Below are 7,192 nucleotides of genomic sequence, written 5' to 3' on the forward strand. Positions count from 1 at the left end.
CATTTATTTATGTAATATTTTCCAAATAAAATAATGACATTTACTAGGAAGACAAGAGAACAATCAAGATCAGAGTCCATAAAATAACAAATTAAATCTTTTGTCGAGAAATAAATGAGGATACTGCAAGAATCAAGAAACCAGTAAGTAACTCTTCTCCAAAATACATTAGAAAATGTACAACTGAAAAACAAATGAGAGATTGTTTCAGTATGAGAGCTGCAAAAGGTGCAATTTGGGTCAGTGTTTAAATGTATTTCATTCATATAATAATTAACTGGATAAACCCTATGTATGATAATAAACTGAATCTCTTTAATTTTTGGCAATAGGGCATATTTATGAGAAATTGTCCATGTTTTCTTCTAATTAACATTGCAGTTCAGTAGTGACTTCCAGGACTTGCAAGGAGCGCATCATGTCTTCGTCTGTGATTACATCACCACCAGCCCTGCTGCTGCCTTCCCCCGTGCACGCTACAATACTTCTTGCCATGTTTCATTTGTTTATGCATTACATCAGTTTATGCATTACACCTGCCCCCCACCGTGCTGTATGTGTCACTGCACGGGTTCCGACTGTGGGCAATTTGAGAAAATACTGAATATTTGTGAGCTCTGTCCAGTTGTTCGGCTTGGATGTTGGTATCCGAGGTTTAGTTTCTTGCACTGTCCGCATAGTTTAAGGTCACCATGTTTGCAGAGAGAAACACGTAATAAATGCATACTCTATCCATAAGATTATTCATTTTATTTTTGGTAACACAACCTAATAAATTACTCTGCTATTATTTTGCTGAGCACACAGATTCAGCTTTGTACTTAAAAACAAGGGACGATTTCACAATTTTACTGTTTCTGACGGGACCAAAGATGAAATACTGTTTTTGCTGTACTTCCTTTCAGACTATGCGTAAAATGTTTGCTTCCGAGTGGTGTTACCTATATAGATCGTTTTGATTATGTGAAGCATCTCGTGGCTTCTGTTTCATATTTTTCCTACCTAAAAGCAAGTAGAAGGAGCAGCGTATCACAGTCTATCATTCTAGGACCAAGTAATAAAGTGTATGTAACTTTAAAATAAAGCACATTCAAATATAAAATAGGCTAAACCAAAACAAAATGCAATTATTGCCTTTAATATAAACTATTAATAAATATATATATATTTTAATTTAGTCGTTGCCAATTATTTTTGTTATTTCCTCCCAATTTAAAATGCCCAATTATTATTTAGACTCAGCTCACTGCTACCATCCCTGCGCTGACTTGGGAGGGTGAAGATGAACACACGCTGTCCTCCAAAGCGTGTGCCGTCAACCGACTGCTTCTTTACACACTGCAGATTCACCATACAGGAGCTACAGTGTCGGAGGACAATGCAGCTCCTGGGCAGCTAACAGGCAACCCCGCAGGAGCCTGGCCAGACTACAGGGGTCGCTGGTGCACAGTGAACCAAGGACTTGGACCTTGCCAACCTAAATCTCCCCCCCCCGAATACTTGTGTGGTAACGCATCATAATAGTGTCAAGAGAATACATTTATTTCCAACCAAGACAAGCCTTGGAACTGTTCTGTGCATTATATATATATATATATATATATATATATATATATATATATATATATATATATATATATATAAGGCTATATATAAGGCTAGTATTTATACAACATTCTCCACACATGAAATAGAGTCCCCCATTTCAATGAGTAAGCCAACTTAAAGGCTTGAAATCTCTTTGCAAACCTAACACAGACTTTACTTTTAAAGTGCAAAACACTTTCTTTATGGAATGTAAAAATATATAAAAATTCAGCAATGGCCTGCAGCATTCTGTTGCTGAACTATGTGTGTGTGTGCGTACTATGTTTATGGTTCAGACAGCATCTCACTGTTAGCTTATAGAAGTACAAAGCCTCCGAAAATGAAAATTTAAATAATGAAGAATATGACATTATTGATGTCGCTTTAATAAATACTCTGGACAATAAGTTACAATAAACAGTTTACTTTAAAGCAAGATCACAGTAAATGGAGCCAATTCAAGGTGCCTTTGTATACTTTCCATAAATAAGCACTATAAATCTTCATTATAATTGTAAAAAACATGATGAGAAACTTGCTTATTTAAGAAAATACAAGTAATGAAAGGAAACAGTGTTCACACAAAGCAATGCATTGTACTTTCTTACTGTATGTGTGACTGTTAGTAGAATCCATTTAGCCCATGCACTTGCTATGCTTTCTGAATAATGCAGACTAATGTAAAGCTGACATGGTTCTTGTATTTATTTATTTTTGACAAACCCCTTTCATGCATCTATACTATGAAACCCCTCATTAAATCTAGATTCAATTTAGTCCAATAGCAAACTTAAATACAGCTCTGCTCTTTGTAAGCTAACTTGTATTACTTTTTTTTATATATATATATATAATTAACATGTGCATTTCTTTATCTGCCTGTAATATTTCACTGGTCATATAATTATATTGAGAAATGAATAGCCCTCTGTTCTGCTTACATGTGTTTTTTGGGTTACATTTCAAGCTTTAACATTTACCTTTCAAGTGTAATTTGCATTGGATGCCCATTTATTCATTGGTAATGACCTACATCTAGGAGCCCCTAACTGGGGCTGACACAGTCTCATCTACAGGACTGGTTTCAAATAGGGTTCAGCACACTTTCCAAACAAAAACAAACCCATAGGATGCAGATCATTGCAGTCTTGGAATGTACTGTAAGCATAGAACAATAGTCCTGGACATGTAACAAGTAAGAATACAATAGTACAATAGTTCTGGACAAATACAAATACAAAGTAAAAGTAAAATACTGCAGTTGATATATGCAATGTGCCTTTTAACATTGGAAAAAAATATTTGAGCTGGGATTTTCTTTCTGTGCGCCAAGAGGACTTTGCTATCCCTACTCTGACATATTTTTTTTGGTTTCTATTTAAAACTGGTTAATCCAAGTTAAAATTGTCTAACAATGCATTTGAACAACGCGTAGTAAAACATGCAATTGTAATTTGAAATAAGCCTTACAGTGTATAGTTTCAAAACCCAAAGGAACATCAGCAGTTCTTTTTATTACTTGTTTCTTCTTACATTGCATCATTTGCATTCTGAACTTGAGCAGAGAGTAAACACAAGCTACACATATATGAGGTTCAGTTAATGCTTCAATGTGGCTTTTATGGATTTATTTTATTTGTATTTATTTTATTAGAAATAAATAATATATCAGCTGTAAACAAGAAAATCATATAAATATATATATATATATATATATATATATATATATATATATATATATATATATATATATATATATATATGTTATTAATGAGAAATGTGACCAGTTACCACCAGTTAGCAACAGACTGGTGCAGGTTTTTTTATGCAAACGAAAATAAATAGAAAAAAAATATCACAGGTAAGTAACCAAATGCAAATAAAATCAACAAAACTCCACATGTAAATTAAATTAAATTAAATTAAATACAATGATAAGAAAGAGCCCTAAGGTGTTTCCTTTGCAGCATTAGTTGAAGGTTATTGTGTGAAACTGCAGGCTGGGTTATCCACCAGTAACTATGACTGCTTTATGATTGGCAACATTAATGACTTCTTCTGTCTGACAGTTCATGCATGACACCCCTCTAGCATTCTCTCACTACTTCCATTATGACTTCATTAAGAAACATGTTGAATTGCTAAGATTCCGTTCTAATAGAACCCATTTCCTAAAGGGTTAATTTGGCCTGGCATGCTGGCTTGCAATGGGATCAGTATGTTACCTGTTGATACTGATGCACGCATGTCTTTAAGAAATAAATAGATCAGCTGGTAAATATAATAATTAAATATTTATTGTGCTGTAATTATAACATTTCAGATAAACCATTAATACAGCCACATTGAATTAAAATATAATTTTCATTCAAATTCCTTTTCACTATACAGCTTACTATTATAAAACGACCTGGAAAAACAAATCACTCTGAATGGGTAATGCAGCTGTTTCAGTTCAACCTCCCTGGCAGGGTTTCAGTAGCGTCATCACACTAATAAATAGTTTTAATATGCAGGATTGCTTTATATTCTATAAGCTGTATAACACACTTGAAGGCTTGGATTTGTACTGATCTTCTCTTTAGGTAGTTGAAGGCACTGCCCCTTGTGTGTTATTGTTTATATTGAGATATAAAAATGTAAGAAAATCTCATGACCATCACAAACTTATTTGAAGTCAACCTTCGCTTTTTAATAATAGTTTGGATTTATTTTGTTATACTGTACCTTCAAAATTGAGATGTTCTGTTTTCCCTTTCAAAATGAACAGTTGTTTTAATCAGTGCCCACCTGAAGGCTTTTCTCATAGTTTCTCACAGTACATTTCATTGTGTTTTCTTCGAAATGAAATAACACATTAAAATACTTTGTTTAGACTTGTTATTGGAGCTATCAGTTAAGATATCAGTTTAATGTAGTGGCAACATATAGTTAAGAGAGAACTGAGCCACAGAGTTGTAACTATTGAACTGAAGCCACCATCCATGTTTTTTGTTTTTGTTTTTTGTAAGCTAAAGGGATTGGGGTGGGATTTCAGTTTGCCACATTTTGACACACTTTTATTATTTTTAACTAAAGCTCAAAATAAACAAACAAACGAAAATAAAACACTTCTTTGAGTTAGACAGACAAATAATATACTTAATTGTTGGCATTCTTAACACAACACCCTCCTTGTTAGCCAACTTTTCTCTGTGGCCTTCCACCTTCCTCTCCCACTGTGCTGACAACAGATTTTATATTCACAGTCAAGCAGGTGGGCTTTTAATTGATTGATTGATTGCCAGTTGGCCAACCAATCAGTATCTCTCCCATTCCAGTTACCTTCTCACCTGGGAAAATGAGGCTGACAGAAGCAGGGAATTAATCCCTGCCCTGCTGTTTTTATATTTTTTCAATATGTACATAGACTTGTAATGGGCAAGGTCCTGTTACATACATATTTAAGAATGCTATACAGTTATGCTGCAGTTAGTCAATACTATATGTCTACAATGTATACATTAGGGTCTATTCATAAAAGTACTTGCCAACCGTCCTAGGTAATCAAATTTTGTTTAAAACTAATGAAAGTCGTCCATATTAATATTTATAAAATGATCTGTGCAGACCGACGACTATGAATGGGTATATATTAGTTCACGACTGAAATCCATTTCCTTTTGATGACATCATCAGCTCTAAAAACATTTGCGCAGTTCCATTGTTAACTGTTGGGAACATAAACAAATGGAATCTACTGACAGCAACATCCATCGTGTTATTAACAACGTGCCTGTATGATGCATGATTTATATACTAGCGTGCGATCGTGTTCATGTTATTGAAATTACCATAATAATTGTTAATGTTCCTTTGCTTTGCAGGACATACACAACAAATTGTAAATCAATTATTTCAATTGTTATTTCAGCTTAACACAGACACAGCATTACTTAAAAAAAAAAAAATAGGCAGTGTTCATCATGGGGGCATCAACTTTTATACGAACACAGTTTAATTAAAAAAAAAAAGCTGTAACAATTTGTGACTTTTATTTATTTATTTATTCATGGGGGGGGGGGGTAAATGCGATCAGATAACTGTTTTGACACTGTCATTTTGATGCTGTCGTTAGTTTAGACTCCACCGCCCCCAGCGTTCAATAACCCCAAGTTGTCAACAGCATTTTGCTGTCGTTCACTCTTATGAATAGCAAGCTGACGCTCAGGACCGATGAAAACTTTATGCTAGTGTGGTGATCGTTAAGATTGATCTCAATTCATTTAAAACATGCTTTCATAGACGAAATTCATTGGGGCTTAGCGACGCATCTCAATGATCTCTTATGAATAGCAACTGCCGTTAAATAGGCAGCTATGGACGAAATCCGATCATGTGCTCCTGTTCATTTCGAAAGGTGTTACCCCTTAATTTATAGACCCCATTAGCAATATGTATACAATACGTATAGTTAAATATTTTAAAAGATATATAAACTATTTTAATGTGGTGATAATAAGCACAGTGTGACATTAAGCTAGTGGCATTGCCTGTAGTTATGTTTTGTTCATTTCTCTGATAATTCACTACTTTTATTTATTATTGTCTTATTGTTTGGATAAAACAATGTAGTCCTATACAATTGTATCATTGGTTTCAATTACCAGTTATAAAACAGGGAGAGCTGAGCTCATACGCACTAAGGTGTGCTGATGAATGGCGTATAGGAAGGAGCTGTAGTACCAGGGGAAATCTATGTGTGTATGTCTATCATTGCAGCCTCACCTGGAGACATGGGGTTGAATTCATATGAAACAATCAAGAACACAAATAATTTTTTTCATTAGAATGAAAAAATCTACTGAGATCTACAAATAGTGTCATTGTAGCAAAAGAACAAGATGTGAAAAGATGTAACCTGCATAAAGGTATTAAGATGTAATAGACACAAGTACGGACAGACAGACGACTGTACTATTTATACCCAGAATCAAATGTTCAATAGCATGAATTGGAATTAGGTTTCTCCATATATGTAAAAAATGTAAAGTGTGATGGTAAAAATTCAAAAATTACTATGGGCTAATGTGAATCCAGTAAATGTTAACATTTTTCCTACAGACTGTGTTCTAATACGGAATATTCTTAACTGTTTAAAACTGTGACATCATTAACTCTTTATAAAGCATGAAAGAAAGCTAAATAAAAGATTATTAATGTTCTGTGAATAATTAAAGTGTATCCTTGCAGCATTTAGAAAAAGCTGCAGAAAGCAAATAAAACATCTAATAAACATTTTTATCCATGTGTTACGTTACATAGATTGCCGTAGGAGTACTGGTTTATAATTTACTGCTTTCTACAGCTGTAATTGGTACACTGCACAAGAGGAAACCTGCTTACAACTTATTGAATTTTCCAACATGTATTTAAAATTGCCTGGATAAAGCTATTTACATTATATTTACAGATGTATAAATATCCTACAGGTAAACACTCAAATTGCAAAATACTTTCAAAGTCTGCGTTTTAATAACTACATTTTCAATACTCCCAATGTGAAAAACATACTTATGGAAGGACACAATATAAAATATCAAGTTGGTCACTGAAGCTGAACCTC

Source organism: Polyodon spathula, chromosome 8 (assembly GCF_017654505.1).
Source record: "Polyodon spathula isolate WHYD16114869_AA chromosome 8, ASM1765450v1, whole genome shotgun sequence".
Taxonomy (NCBI): domain Eukaryota; kingdom Metazoa; phylum Chordata; class Actinopteri; order Acipenseriformes; family Polyodontidae; genus Polyodon; species Polyodon spathula.